The 22270-nt window shown below is 45.1% G+C and overlaps 1 long non-coding RNA gene across 1 annotated transcript; it reads left to right on the top strand.

The window, feature by feature from the left end:
- Window positions 1–1575: 1575 nt before the first annotated feature.
- LOC130159038 (uncharacterized) lies at window positions 1576–20723 on the top strand. Its single transcript, XR_008825601.1, has 2 exons — window positions 1576–6065; window positions 8740–20723. It is a non-coding gene; the product is annotated as an uncharacterized LOC130159038 (long non-coding RNA).
- The last annotated feature ends 1547 nt before the right edge of the window (window positions 20724–22270 follow it).

Below are 22270 nucleotides of genomic sequence, written 5' to 3'. Positions count from 1 at the left end.
GGGAGCTGCACTGCACACAGCTGCTGTTGAAGCAAATGCTGGGCAGCAGTGACCCAACACATCTTATGCCACTGCAGCCCTAAGACATAAAGCAAATTTCAGCAGCATCCAATTCTGGTTTTCTGGACTCTGTTGGTGCCCTTGGTGTTAAAGAGCATGGGGACAGCCAGAGGACAAGCTCAACATCTGGGGTGCTTGATTGGTGTCAACAGTGACTACACGGTAAAGTGAATTTTTATAATAATTTTCATATGTTTGGGCCAGTGCAATACATCCAGAGCTGTGATGCTCCACAGTCCTGTCTCTTGCATGGCTGCAGCCCACTGCATGCCATAGAATGGTTTGGTGTATTAACACCTATAGCTTTGTGCCAGATCATGCGAACTGAAGAACATGACAAGCCTACAGGAGCAGGTCAAGAATACAGGGCCACATTACCTATATGAAAAGTCAAGGCCAACCACCACCAGTCACATGAGCTCCTCTCACTCTTGCGTTTTACCACTGCAGCTGTGCCAGGCACCATGTGTAGAAGCTCAAGGCATCAGAAACACAGCCAAGCAAACACACACGCAAACATCCCCATGCCAAGAGGCTGATAACGTCGTTTCTCTCTCTTCCACAGCTTCCAGATCAAATTGGCTTTGTTTCTATGAGCTATTTTGTTTATCTAATTTTCAACACTGCAAACCCTGCCTGGAGACCATTAAACTCTGCCTGTACACCCCGGGACTCAGGGCCGTTCATAGCAGTTAAGTATGGGCTCTCAAAGGAGGAAGGAAATAGGTTTGGGTTGTAATAAATACTAACAGGGTGCTTTAATGATGTCTCTGGGCACAGGTACATGAAGCACTTTGCACCTCAGCCTGACCGACGTAGCTTGTGTGCCCATAGGGTCCCGCTGGACCAAGTGGTGCCAGGCTCTCCAGTTAAACTGGCCAGCCAGAGACAAGGTGCTTTGCTCTGCTGTAGCTCCTTCAGGCACACAGACCTCATAACTGGTACCAGGAATTTCTGCCAACAACTTCAAAGAGGGCAGGATTCAACTCATCGTTTGAAGCCCGGCCCCATTCCCTGTCCTTAGGCAAGTGGAGGAGCCATGAGAACAGCTCAAAAACCTCAGCTGCTTCAAAGCACATCTGCCTACCTTGGGAATCAAGAAGTGCCCTAAAAACACACCTCCCTTCTGCACCTGCAAAGCACTGGCCACCCGTTTGCACTGCCTGGGATGAGATGAATGCCTGTGCCCTGCTTGCCAACTGCATGGTCCTCAAATGTCTGAGCCCCTGCTGTTTCACATCACATCCCAGCTCTTCCCACTGTGTACTGACGCGAAAGCTGTGCCAGCCCAAAGGCTTTACTAAGTCAAACACCCATAATCAGATGAGTAAAGGCATAATCCTGTCTAGGATGCATGGCTAGATAGTTCAGCTTCCATGACAGTACCAGTGGAAAAACAGCACAGAAATATTTTTGTAACATTAATGCAATCTCCTTCTAATTAACAATTTATTGCACTAATTCAGCCTGCTTTGCTTCTTGCAGGTCATCAGCATGAAGTCACTCACTCCCAAAGGGGCTTGTAATTCAGATGTTTTCCCACGGTGTGGTGTTCTGCCCCCCTCCATCCTGTCCCAACTGAGGGTGAGGACAGGCAGCGTCCTCATTTCCCCAGGAAGTCCATGGGGGCATTTTGCAAATGAAGTGACGTGATGCCTAAAAGGCCAGATAAAACAGGGTGAGGGGCCATTAAGCAGCCCTGGGCACACAGGAGAGGCTTGCCGAGTGCATGTTCTTCCCATCCCAAAAGGACAAGCTTTGGGAACAGCCTTGTGCTTATGTGTTTCCCCAGATGGTACCAGGACACCATCTCAGAGAATGTGAGTTGATGCAGGCCATATCTGTGCCAAGGCAATAGCTAACACTGAAATTGTCTGGATGGTCAGAGGCCAGGACATGAGACCAAGTATTGGCCACACATGTTTCTTAGTGGCCACGGACCAGAGTGACCTGCCCATACTTCCCTCCTGCTGCCAGGCCACCAGGTGACTTGTTACACTTGTTAGAGTTTAGAAAAGCAAAGGCACCAACTTTTCTGTATGAAAAAAACACCAAAGGGAAGTTCTGAAGGAGGCTTGGGATACTTCATGACTCCTTGGAGGAGCTGGTTCAGGATGCCACTGCACGAGGAAGAACGTAGCCCTGGGAAAGCTCCCTCTGTTCCTCTGGGCCTTTGTTCCCCATCAACCCAATGGGGAAAACAGCATATTCCCTTGTCACGAGGGTGTTGTTAGAGTTGTACATCAAAGACCACACGGTGTCCAGGCACTGCGGGGATGGGAACTACATGAGCACCCAACCTGAGATGAAAACACAAAGAAAGGCGTTTTCAAACAGAAGTAATCTAAGTCAATTTTGTCATCTCCAACTTCAAAGATACAAACTCCATTATTTTGTCTGCTCAGGAAGTGGAAAAACATTCTTCTTGTCCAATACAGATTCATGCTGACAGCAGGCAAAATTTTGGGCTATTGAATTAATTAACAGCATTTTTCATTGAGGTTCCAGATTTCACCCAGCCTGGCTTAGGGCATGTCTACACAGATGGGCGCAGACACACTCGGGCTCCTCTGTCTGCCTTCCATGCCAGCTTGACTCAAGCTGGCTTCAGCATAGCGCTGTGCTCGCATGAGCTATCTGGCTACTTGAGGGGAATAAGGAATGCTCCTAACAAACAGGGTGTAAGATTTAAGCCCAGCACTGCATGAGCATGGCTTCATGGCTTCTGGATGAAGCTGGCTTGTGCCCAGTTGGCTTGGAGAGCAGGAGAGGAGCTCACATCTGTTTGCATCCATCCATGCAGGCATGCCCTTATATGCCTGTTTTCATGTTTACTAAATATCTTTTTATTTGGCTACCCACTAATGGAAGTATTTTCATGACAGCTTTTAAAAACCGTACAGCTTTCCATTTTACTATTTCCTTGTACTGCACAAAGCCAAAATATTGTGGTGCTCACAATAATCAGCAAAAATCAGGAATAGAAACATACATTATTATGACAGCATTTAATAGCAACAAATTAATTACATTTGTAAAATGTTTTTGTTTATGATAATCACAGGTGCTATTTACAACACAGGGTTTTTTTTCATACGTGGGTGTGTGCAATGATCTATTATTTTGGCAGATTCTTCTAAAAAAGAGCACATTCATCAGTCCTTACTTCAATAAAATACTCAACCAGGGTAAAATCTACTAGACATGGAAATGTCCATGGAACAGATGGAGTCACAGGAAAACAAACCATCCCTATTTCATCTTTATTAATGTTCAGCCAATCTCAGGATTAATACACACACAGAGCCACAGCTGAAACAGTCTGAGTATTTACTATGATCAGTTTTCGGCATAGGCCACCAATACGTTCAGAGGGAGCCCAGTCACTGGAAAGAAATCCTCTGGACATGGAATAATAGGAAGTACACGGAGTGTACAGAGGAAAAACCTTTTCACAGGAACACAAATCATTCAAAATTTGCTGGGATGTAATTTGCAATGAATGTAGTAATTTACTCGGGGAAGGAGGAAACTTGCAATAATTCATTTGAAGTGGCTTTCTTTGCATAAACACTGACCAAGATAAAGCTTATCAGAGGCATTCTTGTAGCTTTGGTATGCAATTGTAGTAGTCCATGGAGTATTAGTTATTTGGCACTCAACATGTTATTCTGATAGAAAACATACAAGCCAATTAAGTATATTTAACCGTTCATTGTCCACCACTGGAATAATGTCAGTAATCCTCATGACTCTCAACCAAAGCCTTTGTTTACAACATTGGTATCACGATAGTGTTTCCAAGAAAAGGAAAAATTAAAGTTCCTCCCAAAATAGCATAGTCAACTGGGGAAAGAAATTACAAGGAGAAGTTTGCAGAATTTGTCTTGTTGAAAAAACAGCTTGACTATAACACACACATAGTAGCACAAAGACTTTCTTCTCAACGGCAACATTTCTAGGCCTTTACTCAAGGCAGCCTCATAAATCCCAGCACGTGGGCATTCCCAGGGGACAGCAGCTTTCAGAACTGCTTTGTGAGCTACAGACATCAAGGAGATCTGCCAGTCAGATGGGAACAGTTTTGCTGCCTGTGTCAGTGCCAGATAGCAGCAATTTGCACAGTGATCAGGAGAGATGTGGCCATTGACAGTTAGCCTTTACAATAATACAAATAGGAACTGCAATAACAGAGCAGGGCAACATCTAGCCTGTTACTGCTATTGAAAAGAAACAGATGTTTCACAGAAAGAGAAACGGAACAAACCCACCAAACTCTTGTGGTTTATATTCCTCTCGTAGCCTATTCCTCTGCTGCATGCCTGTGCTATTCATCCTACCACAACCCTCTAAAATCAGTAAGAAGCTCGCACGACTAAAATGCAGATACATTTGACCCTACTGGAGATCTTCATCCATCCTCAGATGGTGCATGGACAAGAGATAGGAAAGGTTTATCGCTTGAACATCTGCATGGAGGCAGGAGGTGTTTCCGCGGCACCAAACCTCAGTGCAACACCCAGCCTCCGAGAGGCAGGGAAGGGAAAGAGGAAGGAAGAGTTTTGTTCTTCTCTCATGTTTGCTGTGGTCACCACTTCTTGGAGCTTAATCCGAGCGCTTCAAATCTCACCAAGAAATAAATTAAAAAGGCTGGACACTGCAGCTGCCAAAACAAAAGATTATTCTACAGTCATGAGAATTAAAATTACTTATGAGCTCAGCCAGAATCTCCTCTAAGGGGACAAATTTTCTGATTGTCTGTAGAGGAAAATACCCCAGTTAAATAGAGGATTGTAACTAAAAAGTATTCAGGTTTCGCTGAAAGGATTTGGTCTGCAGAGGTTATTGATTCCATATCGATGTGCCTTACAAGACTGAGGGTTTGAAGGGCTGTAGGGCAATGTAAGCAAGAGGGCTTGAGACAGTTAAACCAACAAGATGATCACAGGAACTGCTCTCCACACTGACCAAAGCTTAAGGTAAAGTGGTGCCTCTAACTGCCATGTGATATCTAGTACGTTTGATGAATTTCAGCTTCTGACCTTAGGCCCAGAATGGTGGAGTTTGATCCAAGATGAATGAGGAGACAGTTGCTTAAACCAACTTCTCCTTTGATGGCCTGCCCCACGGGTCTTTTCTGGGGACACTAGTATCAGTGGTATCTATATTTTCATTAGCTTCACTGTACCTTCAGTCATGTCCCTTGTCTGTTTCAGCTGGATGCCAAGCACAGGCTGAAGCCCACGTTCACCAGTTGTCTTAACTGCAGAGACTCCAGCTCATGTTTGGTTTCAAGACAAGCTTTGGGGAGCAAAGGTTCCAGCGTGCAACCACTTACAGCACAGACAGACTGGCCACAGTGTGCTGTACTATCTACCACCTCTTAATCCTATTGATTAACCTTGAGGTTAATTGGCCTCAGGGACCTCAATAGTACCTGCTGTTCAGATGACTGAAAAATGTGTAAGTTAATCTGCTGTTGTAGAGCAGGAACACACATTTGCAGACAAGCAGGTCCTGTAGCTGCTGTATGGAGATGCATATCCAAGTTGAAGAAACAAGCCAGGGTTTTCTCGCAATCTGGTCCCTGCACCAAGGGATGTTCTGGCCTGGCCTGCCTGCTCAAGGGACACGAATGCACCGAGGCTGTCAGATGCTTCCTGCTACATTGTCTTTGCTACTGCTGCCCAAGCAAGGGAAGCTGATACAGAGACACCCTCTCAACGCCTTTGCCACATAAAGGGACACAAAACCAGAAGTACAGATAATGCTGCTTACACAGCACTCCCACAAGCTTTTACAACAAAATGCTGTATGTAACTTTAGTTTGGATTAGTTCTTCAAAAGACCTTTGTAAGATGCTCATTCTTTGCACATCAATAGAGAGTGGCAAGAGAAGGATTATTTTGATGTTGCGCTTCTCTTTGAGCTTGATGTTTATCCCCTGTGAGCACCTGAGGATTGTGGGACCTGTACCAGGTTCTGCAAGTTTTCCCACCTGATGGGTAGGTGACTAGATAGTTGTCAACCAACACACAACCCTAAATTGCCTTACCTTGCTGCCTTGCAAAAAAACACGTGACTTGTCTCCCAAAGGATCTTACAGCAATATTTCTGACATATGTAGGTTATTACACTGTAGAAAAAACTCTGTCCCTTCTGGAACTGAATATAGCTCTGCATTCACTGTCAAGCCCTACCCTAAACTTCCACCAAGATTAATTCCATTTACAAATACCAGTCTGCAGTTTTCTGTCTGCTGTCAAGCTAGACTGGGCATCCAAGAAATTTTTTCTTGGTTTTAGCTGGAAAGTCTTGTCCTTCCATCTGCGGACTCCACCCATTGCTCTCAGCAAACAAGCCTGTCCTATCCCATCCAGGTTCTCTCCCAATCAGGAAAGATATGCAACACTTAACAACTGGATCATTCATTTTTTCCTCACACTCCACAGTTGCCAAAATAAACTCTCCACGAGATAGAGGCAAAAAAGTTACTAACAGAGTGAGTTATGGCCTGGTTGCTGTGTTCCCCTCGGCATTCCCTGGGGGCTGGTTTCCTGCACAGCCCTTCGAGGAAGTGCCTTGCTTGCTGGGTTTGTTTGTGTGCCCCTGTCAGGATTTAACTCTAGCAACACCTTAAGGCAGCTCATGAATGAATGAGTGAATTAATGAACACAAAATATGAGCAAACAAAGTGTGCTCAGTCCAGCTCCTGATTCGCTTTATCCCACACTCATGGAGCCAGGCTGAGGGGCAGGGGTATATATTTGTGACCCACCAGGCTCGTGTTGTGTGAAATCATTCACTTTCCTGTTGGTTTTGAATTCCTCACTATTTCATTTTACTGAGTCTTTCCTTCTCTTTGCCTCTCTCATGACGGTGACACTCTCTTTCCTTCATCTCTTTAGCAGGGTAACTCATCTCAGCCCCCTCTCCAAGGCTGGTGGCCAGCACCTCAGGCTGTGTGCTATAAGAGGCCATGCCACTCATCGTCGCAGGCAATACAATATTCTCCCTGTTTAGTTTCCACTGCATTCCTTTCCCTCACCTCTATTTGTTTTCTCAACCGATGAAATACACAGAGCAAAGATTTTCCTCGCCTACAACCCTTCCCTGGTTAAAGCAGTTCATTGAAAACACTTTACACAGCCCACTCTAAGCAGACCTTCTCATATCATCATATTCAGCTTTTTTATTCCTGTGGCTTTAGTCACTTTTTCAATTGTTGTTTCACCACTTCACACATACAGAGACATGGCTCCCTAACCATTCTCATGGCCTTTTTACACTGCAGTGCAGTCCGGGCTACAGGCTGCTCCTCTGGGGTGGCATGGTGAAGGACTCACACAGCCCCACTGCCGATTGCATCTCACTCCCAGCTCCCCTGGGAACTTCCAGCTGCCCAAGAGCTTTTTGGACAATCAATTTCAGGCTAGTGGCCTGAAAAGCCAAGACATGCAGAGATGTCCCAGGTGTATCTCCCTTCCACAGACCTAATGTCCTGTGCTGGACAAATGTCATGACCCCAGATTTATCATATTGTATAGACACCTCCTACTAAATGCATGATTCAAAGCCGCTAAGAAAGCCATGTAGCCATCACTACCCTGTCCCTTCAGCAAGTTCAATACACCTTTAAGGTTTGTAAGGGCAATACCTTAACATCTAGCAAATACTAATATCTACTTTATGCTGAATGAGAAAGATGTGACAGTCACTCCCTGGTCATGGTCAGATGATCTCTGTAGCACACTTTTGAGTACACAATAAGCAACACCATCCTTCTACAAACAACTGCAAGAAACTGACCAGAGAAGCATCTGCTTTGTGGTCCCCTTCTGCTTTGTTGCCGTGTCTCCATGCTGTGCCCCAGGTTGCAACCACAAGGTGCCAGTTGGGATGACTGGCTGAAGCACAGCTGGGAAACTGGGACTCTCAACCAGAAATTCCTTGGGAATACTCATGTCAGGCACTTCTCAGCACTGCTGCCTGCAAGGAAGCTACTTTTATGTCCTCTAATACGAAAACTTGCATGTCTCCATCAGTTGACCTCATCCTCTCCCTCCCGTTCTTGCTTCCGGCTATTTTTTCATCCCAAACAGTTTCCATGGCTGTCAGAGGAAAAGCGAGCCTGCTGTGAGAAGCAAATTTCCCGTGGCACGCTGATTGCTGGGTGCAGATGTGTTAGCACTGCCTCTGCTCAGTGGGAGCCAGGAGCTCTTTTCTACAGACAGTGCATGCTCCCTGCACAAATTCTGCCAGTTTATTAATTAAAACCAGTGTTCTGTAGAAAGCATCAGCCTCCCAGCTGGAGTCAGGTGCTGTGTCCAACCCTGGCAAGTGCCCTATTGCCCTGCTGCCCAGCACAGCCCACTTCCCCTAACGCTGGATACTTGCTAGAGCAGACAAGTGGCTTGTTTGGTCATTTGCCCTTCTTTAAGAATGAAATCATAGCTCGTCGTGATGTCTTTCAGGGCTGGTTTTGAGGGACAAATTCTCCTTCTCCCATGAAACACATTCACCTTGAGCAGAGGGTTGCCTGCCTTTAATGGGGAAAATTCTTGTTTGCTTTTACCTGTTCATGAATATAGTTCATGTCCTCTAAAGCGTTAGGAGAGTTGTAACCTTCCAGAATGACTTATTAGCTTTCTATTAAACACGTTTATATGTTATTTTTAGGAATGGATGGCACAACCTGTATAAAACCTTACACTGCATGAATATTAATCATCAGAGTGGAAAGAGGATGAGTTTCTGAGCAAGCACAAGCCAGAAAAGCCCCTGAAATTAAATGGAAAGATCAGCTTCATCTAATCTATGATCAATCAAATGAACTCTTGCAATAGTTCCGGGCTTTGAACACAAGATAGTTGCAACTGAAGCAAGCATTTTATTCCTCAGAGCTCATCTTCTTCTGCCAACAGCGCTTCTAAGTCCAGGAGCAGGGCTACACCTGCAGTGTCAGTGGCTTTGCTAACAGATCAAGGGGCGTGTGGGTGTGTTAAGAAACCATTTTTCAAGCAAACAGCAAAAATTATGAGCTAATGAAAAGTTTCTGCTTATGAAAAAAACTACCTTCAGAAATAGCAAAAGAAGCACAGAAGATCAAAACAGTAGTTTAGGAGCATGATTTGTGCTGAAGCATCTTTTTGAATTGTCTGAGTATTTTAAGTTTCACACAGCTGAGCTCAATGAGGTATGTGACAGCGTGGGATGGCAAATCACTGTTGGTCTAAATAGGCACCAGGGGGATTCCTGGTGTGTTGAAACTCCTGAAACGGTCACTGGCAGAGGTAAGAATACAGTTTCCAGCTCTGCATTTTTTCGACATTAAATAAAGCACTCGGGCTATTACCCTGGTTCTGTCTGATGTGATAGTTAGGCTGTGATATTTGCTAGTGGACCTGATTACAAAGGGGAACAAATATCCTAAGTTTCCAGTGAAGGCAGCTATTTACAGCCTGGGATCTGTGCAGGTCCTGCTTAGCAAGGCATCTTCCTATAAACCAGGCACCAAGCAAGAATGTTCCCACCAAGTATGTTTAATCAGTATGCAGAGACTGTATGAAAGGAAAATTGGAAACTTAACCAAGGCAAACAAAATGAACGGCAGATAGCAAATAAAAACAAATACAAAGATCTAATTTTATGTATCACTGGAAAATTCCACCAGCTCAGATATCAAGATCTGCATTTAAATGCAATTTAAGCAATAAGGGGCTGATTTTCAAACCCACTTTCACTGTTTTTACCATTGCCACTTGAACATCTTACATTGGGTTTAGAACTATGCCACTAAGAGCACAATAAACCCATGGAATTAATTCTGACTGGCTTTGACATACTAGAACGTACCTGGTGCACACATAAATCTATTTCATTATAGCAGCATAATGACATTAACTTTATATTAATGCATTGGGCACCCCCTCAGTGAGCCTCAGTGTTAACTGCAGGAGATGAGTGTTAACGCTGGTTCAGCTGCACCCAGGGACACCAGCAAGCAGAGATGCAGTCTAACCGCTCAGATGGGGTGGGGAACCGGGTGCCCAAATAGTCAGGTGGGAGATTAACCTACACAAGGGATTTTTATAAAAAACCTGCGCTTAAAATAATATGCAAAATGAACAGGCTGCTATTAGCAAGGCTTGGCTGTGGGTGCAGCATGGGGGGGTGTCTGTTGTGCCGTGCTGGTATGCAATGGGCTGCTGCAGAGCCCAGCCGCAGGCATGTTCCTGCAAGCGGGAGCATCCCTGCAAAAGCCTCCATTGCTGGGGTTACCAGCACTGTATGTCCTTCCACTTGGACAGTCTCACTGAAGTTTGCAGCTATTCAAATCAATTTTACATTTCTTTGCATGTGCAGATACAAGCGTCATGTCCCCATGCAGGCTGCAGCTCTGTGCCAGCACTGCAAGGTGGCCCAAGGAAATTCAGTGGCTTCCTGATGACCTCTCCAGCTTCCAGAATAATTTATTTTTTCTGAGATTTTCTGAACATAAACACATGCTGCACTGTGCGCACCAAGAAAGCTCCAGGCTTTGGAGGAAACACTTCCCCCCAATCAGACATGCTCTGCGCATGGCCTGTATAAATACTGTACAGGGCTTCTAGTGAACACTTTTACCAGTAAAAGTGTTTTTAGTAATAACTGGATGCTTTGTCAATGTTCCTACCTTGAATCTCCCCAGTTGGCTCTCCTGATGTATGCCAGTGGATCTGTGACCTGGAAAGACACATTTTGGGGGTCAAATGTCTGTTATACAGCTTCTTGCATCACGTGATCCCAATCCACCCACCCCAGTGATCAAATCCAGTTCTAGGTCTCTTCATCCTTGCTGACATGCTGCTGCTAGTTACAAAGGAAAATTTTGGGTTGCACTCACAGGAATGAGCATTACCAGCCCAGCGCCATAGGGCTGCCAGACCTGAGCTGACTGCCCTCTCTGGAGCATCACAGACCAGCCCCTGTCTGAGACCCATCCAAAGGAGAAGGAGCAGAGGCACAGAAGATTAGGGACAGGATTCCCTGGGGTTAGTCTTTCTAATATAAATAATCATAAAAAAATCCTGAGCAATCAATGCAACTGCGAAACCAGACTTTTGGCTGATCGATTGCAGACCTGAAAAAAAAATAATAAAAGAAAACCTTCAAAAAATCCTGAAACCAAAAAGCAAAGCAGTATCTCACATGAAATCAGGGCCCATGCGTGGGATGTGTTTGGCCATGCTATTGCAACATCCACCCGCACACAAGTTACCTCATGCAGCAGAGAATGACCCCCGCAAGACAGTTTGGGGAGATGAGATAATGCTCCTCCTTATCTCCTAGAGGTGGAAGGTGCCCGATGCAAAGTCTCATGCAAGGATTTTGTCACAGCCCCAAGCTACCCTATATAAAGTCTCAGGAATGTGGGCTCAGATTTTCAGCCCCTTGCAAGAACCCCTTCCCTCCACCTCAGATGTTTCTAAGCAATATATAGCAACCACATTTATTGTTATGCTTTTCATTAAGCATCAGTAAGCCTTCCTTAGCTGAAGCCTTCCCAGGCTCAGCACAAACCAAGTTATTTATTACTTTTGCTCTGTACAGGAGCTTTTGTGGACACCTTTAAGTAAAGAGCTGTGATCCAGAAGTCGTTTGCAGCTCAGCTCCCTGACAATATCTTTACTGCGCTGCAAACTTGCGATGTTAAACAGATTTATGGCACTTTTCTAACAAAGACAGACACTCTTCGCAAGGCCCATTCCCAGACCACATTTCAATGTAAAACCAGCTGTGTCTGCTCTATCGACATTCACTGAAGGAATTATAAGAAATAATAAAAGGAGAAAAGTTTCCTCTCCCTCCTTAGATGCAGAGATGAGTTAGCAATATTTGGCTTAAGTAAGTATACACTTAAGCACTATGCTTTTTTCCAGGTGGAAAACAAGCCCAGGAAATTTAGCTCAAAAGCTGAAGATTGCAACAAATTGCTAACTGAAAACAAATTAGAATGGGAATGATTATGCAACTTTATCTTTGTTATGCTAATTTATAGCTACTGTGCCCTTAGGCCTAGCACAGTGCCAAACTCTAGTCTCTTATCAACCTTTCCCTAGGACAAGAGGTTCATGTGGTCTCTTATATTAAAATATTATGCAAAAGAGATACTGTGAGGTTTGGTTCAGTTTTGTGGCCCTGTGTCATTAACTCCTCTTTCTGTACCTCCTTTTAGAAAAGCAAGAGTCATCTGTCTGATGTTGCACAGAAACTGTCTTTCCCTGAATCCATGAGCCTTGAACAAACGCACCAACACACTGGGGCATGGTACAGGGGTCTGCATACAGAAAGGAAAAATTGTACATATCAGAAGCATACAGCATGCTATGCACTAACTATATATTTTGTATTAACATTTTAATAGCTTGATCTGGTGACAAAAATTGCAAAGAGGGGTAAAGGGAGCAGGCTGAATCTACCCAAGGTACCACATTCATGGAGAAAATCAAACCCTGGTTGATCACAACCCTACTAGTGCCATCCCAAAGGCTTATCCATGCTGCCTTTCCCTGAGGACTTTACCGGCACACATCTGCCAGGCTTTTCTTCCCTTGCCACCCTGCCAGGTGGGCACATGCTCAGAGGGGTCCTGTCCCACCCTCCGCTCCTCCTTTCACTAGCACTAGTAGGAGCAATTCACACCTCTAAGTTGAAGGCAATTTGCTCCAGGTGGAGGGTGCAGTGGTGATGCACAGCCCCCAGCACCATTCTCAGCCCATCACCTGGTATATGGCAGAGGCAAAAATGCTCCAGGTTCACCTTCCTGAAGGTGTTTCTACCCCAGCAGCATCCACTGGGTATTTCTAAACTCTGTCTTTTCTCATCACGCACATTAATGTGCATGAGGTTGTATTTATGAAAAATGAATCAAAGTGTCCGTATTGAGCATGGGGCGGGTGAGGGAACTGGAAGAGGGGAGGGAAGGGAACATTTGAAGCCAGACTCTGGCAGCCTTACCATCCAAGGGGGCAGAGGGCGAGTGGTAACTTGAACATCTGCCATTCAGCAACGTGGCTTCCTCCTGAATCAGCAATTCACTTGATGCTGTGTGGGAATGCCCACAGGACACGTTTTGGAAGGGTTAGTGAACAAGTGTGAGCAGCTGTACATGCTTGCTTTGAAAGCTTATCCTTTCCTTTCCAGGACTTTATACATATCAAGATTTAACTCCGTCTCATAACCCACTCCCTGCTTTAAGGACATCACTTGCTGGCCTTTAAAATAACCATTCACCACTACATAAACACCAGGTTGATTCTTTGTGAGCAATTAAACTTGTTTTGCACCCTTTTTTCCTGCCTGTTGAACACAAGAGTTATTCCCTCTGTGCAGCTGCTCAGCTGATGAGTTACCACTGGTGCCTGACCCACCTGTTTGCAAACCCACGTGCACAAAATCCAGTCCACTTGCACTCAGCATCGCTCCAGTCAATACCTCTTGCACTCTGTATGCTAAATATTTCTTCCAGTGGCTTCCCTATTCCCTTAAGCTGAAACAATCTTTATTTCCTCCCTTGCATGAGCTCTAGGTGCAAACTGGTTCATCATCCATCTGATGACTCTTGCTGGTGGTTGCCCCTGAATAATCCTGCTTCCAACATGACAGCCAGCTGTTGCTAATCCATACTATGTCTCTCTAAGTAAACCCCTGAATACACAAATACCTGTCAAAGACCTTTTAATGAAGCTTTCTCCAATCAGTATTCAGTACCTGATGCCAGGGAAGGGTTGTGTTCTTCTATTTACCCTCATTTCAACAGCTTACCCAGGATTACCAAGTGACACTGTCACCTGTAATAATGTCACAGAGCTTGGGACTACATACAGTTTAAAACCATGAAGACTTAAAACTGACTGAAACATTTTCACACTACTCCTATGATAAGCACAAACATACCTGCACGTGTCTGTGTTTGAACAACAAATACCAAATCCTAGATGTTTTGAATAAAACAGGCTATTTCAGTTGGAAGGAGCCTACAACAACCATCTAGTACAACTGCCTGACCAGTTCAGGACTGATATCTGTTGAGGTGTTTCTTTTTTCCTTTAAGGCCATCTGGACGCACTTGAACAAAAATTCTAGCACTATGCTGTCTGCCATACCATCGTCTTGCAAATACTTCACAGCCATGCCCAAGAACATTACAATTCCCATTATAATGGAGCATGTGCTGTGCCCGCAGAGGTCTCTTCTATAGTTCAGCCTCTGAAGACAGAGGACAGGTTTCAGATGGTCTCATAAGGCACCCCAGCCTGCCTAGGGATTATTCAAAACAGCAAAGAGACAATCCAATTGACCTAATGACTCGGTTGTTTCAATAAATCTCCTGTGCAACAGTGGAAATGGGTGGATATTGCAAACTGGTTGCGGGAATGAACGGGTCAACAGATACTTTGCCAGTGACATGAGAGTAGTATCCCCACCACTGTCAAATTGGGCTGTACAGTGTATTTGTGGACTGGTAAACAACATTTTATAGGAATTGTGGAAGCTGTAAGCGCAGCAGAGGGCAAACCGAGCCCTGCAGCCAGCATCTCCAGCCACAGTGATGTAGCATTTAGTTCAATGTCTCCTGGTGTCAGGGGGCACAAAAAGTGGTCCTTCACCCCAAAGACATTGTAGTCCCCAGAAACCTCAGACTTTTGGGACTTCAGCAGGACACAGCTGCATGTGTAGCGGGGCACAGGGACCATCCTGCCCTGCAGCCCAGGGTGTGACACGAAATAAACATGTTCTAACCACATTAATCCTGGGAATTTGTCCCAATTTATTCACATTAAATGACTGGGCTGCACTTGCACTTGCTGCAATTCCCCATAACAGCAGGATCTGCTGCACACCAGGGTTTGAACTTCTTAAGGAAAGAAGGACCCAAGCCCGACCTGGGAATGGCGCTGCTTGTCAGTCTGTCTTGTACCTGGCCCACTGCCACGCAGTACGAGGAAGAGGAGTGTATCCAAGGGGCTGCCTGACCCCTGAGAAAGATTAACCTTGCTGAGCACGGCTGGAGACAGGGCTGGTGTCCTCTCCCCTGTCAATTTTTTTTCTTCCTTTTCTTTTAACGTCATATAACCAGAGAAGACCATGTGAATAACCTCAAATTTGAAACCAAACTGGTCCCATCTCCCTCACACACCCCTCTACCACTCCACTTAATTTTTACAGTATTTTTTTCCCAAAAAATGTCCAACAATGCAAAAAGAATGAGAGGGTTTTTCTTAAGAAATCAATTCTGTGTCATTGTCTAGCTCGTATTTTTCCCTTTCCTATTTCAGAGAAAGCCACTTTCTTATCCCTGCTGCTGCCAACCTCCTACTTACAAGAGAATGAATCCAAAGTAAACTCATTAATTTCAGTGAAGATACTTTGGAATTATTTCATTATAACTCCAAGTGTAATTTTCCCCCGATGTCTTTAACAACTGTACAGATTCCTGTTATACACTCAGACTTCAGCCTGTGTCCAGTACTCTTAATAACTCAATTAGTGTCACAAAAACTCCATTATATTAGACTTTAAAGCAGAAACAGAGGCATTGCCACTGTCTTATCTCAGTGAATAGTTGGTATTCACCTGGAGGAAGATGCAAGACTTCTCCTTCCTTTTTTTTTTTTTTTTAAAGAGGCATTAACGAATTCATTTAAAAAAAAAAAAAAACACCAAAAACAAACCAAAGAAGAGGAAACAAAATTCTCTATAAATGCCTTAGATTTAAGGTTTTTTTCCTGACTTATGGCAGCGTGACAAGGGGACATGCAGACAACTGGACCAGGCTAATGTCAGGACAGTGGCAGAAATATCACCTTTTAGAGGTATAGGCTATGCATTTCTGTATCCCCATTTTGGAAGTGTAGCTAAGCAAATGGAAACATTTACATACTATTCATATCCCCAGCCAAGAGGATATTAATTAGAGGATTTAATTCATCAGTTTTACCTTTGTCATGAAAAGATATTGAAAAAAATCAAAGGTTACAATCCACATGACCATTCAATCCAATATATTAAATTTATTCCGTCCTGAAATTTTCTTTAAGTCAGACACATTATTCATTCCTGTACTGACACAGGGCTCTGAAGCTCTCATTTACTTCTCTTGGGTAAAATAATTAGGTACTGAAATCTGTCTCACTGTTTGTTTATGTGCACAATGCACTGCAAAGCACCCAGGATACCCAATAACGGTTGCTCTTCAGCTGCACATAATCCCTATGGAAAATGGGATTGCTTAGAAGGACGTGTAGCAACATACAGACAACCGGATTTTTTCTTCCTAATTACCCTCTCACATGCGGGAAGGCAGGGTGTGTATATCAGTATATCTCTGAAGTTTGGAGGAGAGGTAATACCTGGGATTAAAACTGTTACAGACATGTTATTTCTTGCCATACAACATGGAAATATCAAAGTTCACACCCTGTTGTTTTGGAAGATGAAACCAAGTGCGGATGGCAGAACCTGTCTGGCTAAAAAGAGCACCCGTTTGGGACCCGTGCTCACCACACTGAAGTGCCTGGATGGCTTTTTTTTACCCAGTTTTTAATTCTTCCAGATTATGTTCAGGCCATGGCCAAAACCAAGGGAGATTTCAAGGACACTGCACTTCAGTGAGGATGAGGGAGATGGAGACACCCCACTGACTGAGTGGTTGGTGTTTTGGGACATGCCCCCCACAGCTCCATTGCTCATCCCCAGACACTCTGCTTCCAGCCCTGCTCCTCCCACATCCCACGCAACCCCTGTGGAGAGCCAAGCACCGCACACAGCACTTCTGCATTGCACTGTGCAACTTTTCCCTAGTCCCAAAGAGTTTTGTTGCCTCCTCAAAGGCTCTTCTTCTCCCACTGCCAGCAGGTCAGCTTCCTCGCCCTTCCCTTGCTGTTCAGCTGATTATGACCAGCTGCACTTGTCTCAGCTACTCAGGGCTCCCCCTCTCCTAAGCAAAAACATTCTTTTCAATCCCCCAAGCCCATCCTCCAGTGAGGCCCACAGCTTCTGTGCACGGCTCCAAAAAAAGCAGCTGCTCGCTTGATAATAGCAACGAATCACTCTCACTGGCAGAGAGTGGGTGGTGATGCTCCTTCTTCCTGCCTGCTCCCTAATGGATTATTTAAATCATCCTAATCAAGCAATGGCAAACCATCACTCCTCAACAGCAGTTTTCCCATTTTCCTTCTTCCCCTTCCTGAAGTCCAGGTCTTTCTGCAGGAGTGCGCACAAGCATGGGTGCTTGCTCCCCTGCCACACAGCAGGCACCGGGCACACTGATACAGTCAAATTAAACAGATTTAATGATGCCTGCAGCAAAAATGCCAGGACCTCATACATGTGCTCTGCTTCTAGAGCCTAACAGGGAGAACCACTCTTCCACTCGAAAAGCAATGTTTCCCCATCAATTACGATAAAAGCTCATAGTGGAGATGAGCTACAGAGATTGGGCTTGATGGTTCAGGAGTTGATAATCAGATTAGAGGGGCTGCTTCTGCTGGGAGGAACCTGGAAGGAACCAGCTCAGACAGACTGTATCAGGAACCAGCTGTCCTCCGAGGTCTTCTCAATGGTTTTGCTCTCATTCATCCTTGTGCAGCGTTTGTGTGTCTGCTGAGTTTTGCTCCAGCTGCAGGAAAAGATGGGTTTGAGGGCAGAAGCCATAGGAACAACTGTGGGCATCATCTGGTCTCCAACTGCCTGCTAGAAGTGCAGCTTCTAGCCTTTTTTGGTTTATTAACTGGATTTGCACTAGGGTTGTGAAGGCCTGCAGAGGAAAATGAAGTCTTCAGAAATAACAAGTGGACATGCTAAGGACCACACACCAGCATGCTGGACAAGCTGTAGCTCGAGCCACAGCATGGGCTGCTGGCAGGAATGTTGGCGTCAAGATATTTTGGCTGGTGTCAGACTCATTGCAACACTTTTTTAAAATTTAAAAATCTATAAACCTCCTCTTCCCCCTTCCAAAACACGAGCTATGCCTATCAGACCCTTGCAAGCAACAAGCAAAATGAAGAGGCATTGAAGAGACATGGGACATTACTGAGCTGCTAGTGTGGTCCACACCAAGCTGAGGTGCTGGTCCACACTGTACTGCAGACATGGGGGCCACTGGAACCAGGTGGCCTATGCCACCATCGGTCATGCAAACCTCCCAAAAAACGCAACTTGCCAGGCTCCTGATCCCATCTGTCCCACAGCTACCAGATCCACACACTTTCCCCTGAGCTGAAGAAATTGCCCTTGGCAGCAGCCCAGGACACCTTCAAAGGACACTTTGCAATTTAAGAAAAAAAATCAGCACTTTCGAGAAGCAAACAAGCAGCACCCAAAAAGGTGCCCACCCAGTCTCAGCCTTACAATTTTATTGCCATCCTAATAACGTTATCTGCTCTGGAGAAGTAAAAGCTCCCCTGACAAGCGGAAAAGTGCTTGGATGGAGTCAGGGGGGTGGTCTGGGGGCCAGCTGGTCCCTCGAAGCCCTGGTTCTCCTTCCCAGGCATCTCTCCAAGAAACATTCCCAACTGGAGCATGGCCTGCTTTGCCAGGGGCTGCAGGAGAAGATGTTCGTTTGCAGGTGGAGGCACGTCAGGAAAACTGCCAGGCAAGGTGTTAAGCAATCAGCTACAAGCAAACTAGAGCGCAAAGTGCCACCAGCTGCAGGCAGGAGCAGTCCCGAGGAGCCAGCTACCATCCCACAGCTGCTGTGTCTTGCAGCAACCCCAACTCCTCCACTGGTGCTCTATGTCCCTCTGCCCACATCTTGCCCCTCCATGGAGCTGTGACTTGGATTTGGAAATCTGAGACGTATCATCTTGGTTTGCTCTGGTGTGGTGTCACAGGGCCCTGGGAACACTAGGGTACAGATGATGGCCAAGTCCCCTTATGTCAGCCCAGCATGTGACTGGCAGCAGTGCGACAGCACACCACCTGGGAGCAGTGCTTACTACCACAGCCTCTTCTTGTAGCCAAAATCTTGTCACAGACAGAACCGATGGATGGAGATTAGTCACGCACTTCAGACACAAGATCAAACAGCCCTTTTCCACCACGTCGTGGAGGAGCGGGCACGGGCTGCAGACTGAGTGGCCACAATCCTGCTTTAACCCCAAGGTCCCTGTTGCACCAGGAGCTCCAAGCAGCACCAGCCTGAAACACGGCAACCCAGGGGCTGCTCTAGTTTGGTTTAGAAATCCAAATTCAGTACTGGTTTTAGTTTTTAGTTTGCTCTAGAAATCCAAATTCAGTGCTGAAGGGCAGGTCAAGCCAGATTCAGTTGCTTCTGCCATCTCTTCTTCACACTTCTATTAGGAGCCACCTGGCCACTCCAAGGGCAGGAGAGGAGCTCAGGGAAGCAACCACTTGCTGCTGACCCTGCTTTGAGATGGAGCTTGGACTGGAAACCTCCAGGGGTCCCTGCCAGCCTAGATTACCCTACAACCCTATTAACTCCCAGTTACCCTTCCACACCGTACAGCGACCCTCTATGGGAGAAGCCCACCCAGGTGAGGATGGGGGCACTTGGCAGCCTGTTTCCTCACAACCTGGGCACATGAGGCAGAGCTTTCATCTCAACCCCTGGTGCTTCGAAAGCCTCATGATTTTTTATCAAACACTAATGGTTTAATTCCTGCTCACATATGTAGTAACCTTGCCATGAGCCTGAGCTTTTTTTGGGGGTGTGTGTTTTGTTTCTTTTTAACTTTATAACAACTTTAATTTTACAAGTTCATAAATCAACTCTTCTTCCTTGCTCTGCCCCACACCTCCTGTCTGGGTGTGGCTGTAAGCAAATGAGACCATTGAATGAAAATTAACTTTTTTCTTTCTTTCTTTCTTTCTTTTTTTCCTTCGAGAATTGCTCATGTCTCCTCACAGCCTCAAATATTTCATGCAGGTTGTGCCATGTATTTCACAAGCTAAGCCAAGCAAAACAACGCCTTCCATATACATGGCAAAAAAATGTTTTCCAGGGCTCAAAGCATTTCTGTCTTTGGCAGAATCTTTTCTCAAAGCATACCAAAGGAAAAGTATGGAAACGAAATACAAAGAGTGGTTAAAATAATATTTTGGAAAGAGATGAGCCCAAACCAAACCCCACATTAGAAAGCCAGATACCCCCCTAGATACCATTCCCAAAATGAGGTTTGTTGTGATACTTGGAGAACAACTGGGAAACACTGCAGGTCTCCCACCGAGTTTAATTCATTAATTGAACTTATAAATGACTTAACCCCTACCATTCCTCACAGCTAACACAGATCCTGTTATTTATATAGTAGGTTATATTTACCCAGACTGGCCCTGGGCGGATTAGACATGGGATGGACAGGCCGTGGGGGGACAGGTGGGGTCAAACATGGCAGAGAGGTTCCGCAAGGCAAAGTGGCTCTGCTGAACCTAGGCAGGACACCCAAAGCTTCCCTGGGTTTCGGTGTGGTTGGATCCAGCCTGTCACTGACACGGGCACAAACTGCGGTGTAGTCCAGGGTTTCAGACCCAGCATTTAGGACCAGATCCAAAACTCAAATGGAAGAAATTAGGGAAAGAGGCTTTTAAGAGTTTAATTTGAAACAGAAAACCTGTGAATCTATTTTTGCCTTGGTCTTTAATTGAACTTTTTTTTTTTTTTTAAAAAAAATCTTTGGCCATTCAGGCATCTAACAGCAACTGCTCAATATTAAATAGGAGGCTTTATGCTATATGAATGGTGAACGAATGACAAATTCAGCAATGTGTGCACCCACTGTTCTGGAGAGGTGAACAAACAGCATGTTATAGCTCAGCGCATTTTCTCAACAGCAGCCAAAAGGAGAGCCTACTTTAAACAAAGCCTATCTTGACAACAGATTTCAAGAGGATAATTGCACCTACTAATTCATAAATGCTCTCAGACACTGATAGTGTAAGTTCTAGACTCAGAGGCATCTTTAATTTCTGTATCCCAGTAAGGAGTCCATGTGCATGACTGCAAAATTAAGACAGTTTAATCATGTAAAGTGTATTTTACTCTCTAGATTAATATTTTTTATAAACCTTAAAATAACCTTGAAAATATTTGTCCTAGTACTTTACAGGATTCGGGTTTGTTTTTCCAATGATTTAGTGGTTGTAACACAGTCTCAAAATAGAGTATCCAGGGAAGGGAGGGTGGTTTTTTGGTCCAGAAGCTGAACGTACGTATACCCAGCACATCAGCCTGCACCAGCCCCGGTGTACCAAGCACCTACCATCACAAGCCGAAACCGCCCCAGCTCCCTGCCAGCTAAGGACAGATGTGCCCTGGGCTCTGACAACTGCTCTGCTCCATCCCACACCGTGCTGGGGCTGCTGGCGGCTGGTACGCACAGCACAAACAGGTACCCAGCCAAATCCTCCCCCATCTTCAATAAGCCAGTTAACCGTACCTCTGTTCCCCTGCCTGCAAAACAAGGACAAGTTTTGGCTGAAGTGGTGGACCTTCAGTGCAGCACACTGTGGATGCTACCCGCTACTAGGCAAAATGAAACCTACCAGGCATGAAAGGCCTACAGGGCAGAAGAGACAACTCATTAAACATATTTTTTCTTTTTTTTTTTTTTTTTTTTCCCCCATGAGAAGTATCATGTGTTTTTAATGTTGTTAAATCCTGTCCCATCACAGCTTGACAATTTTTGGTCTGCAGGGGTCATGTCCCACCTTTAATGCATACAGCCACCCCCAGTGCAAGCCCAGCTCTGCCCCGGCAGTGATGCCAGCACCTCACTGCTCTCTTCCCCAGATCCTTGCTGCCATGGATGCATGATGAGGGACTCCTGCCCCTCTCAGACTCCCCAAGCAGTTGTAGGAACACAGGCATCCGGGCTCAAAAGCAAAGGAAGCCAGTTTTGTAGCAGACAATGTTCCTGGACTCCATCAGCAACATCTTCAGACTCGGTCACCTTTAAAAAAACTAACTCCATGAATGCTGCTCACATATGCATACATGCACACACAAAAACACTTCTTAGCTTAATAAGGTGAGTATCAAAATGTAACAATAAATTATCTGACATCTTTATTGCTTAGAATGACAGATTCAAACAAAGCTAACCCTTTAATTATGTTTATATAATGTAATTTGGCATAAGTCATAAAGCACCCCTTTGGCAATGCCAGATTAAATATTTTACATTTGCTTGGGCAGCACATTACA

Source organism: Falco biarmicus, chromosome 1 (assembly GCF_023638135.1).
Source record: "Falco biarmicus isolate bFalBia1 chromosome 1, bFalBia1.pri, whole genome shotgun sequence".
In the NCBI taxonomy this organism is placed as follows: Eukaryota; Metazoa; Chordata; class Aves; order Falconiformes; family Falconidae; genus Falco; species Falco biarmicus.
The sequence above is the reverse complement of the archived record's forward strand: the minus strand, read 5'-3'. Positions and strand labels throughout refer to the sequence as shown.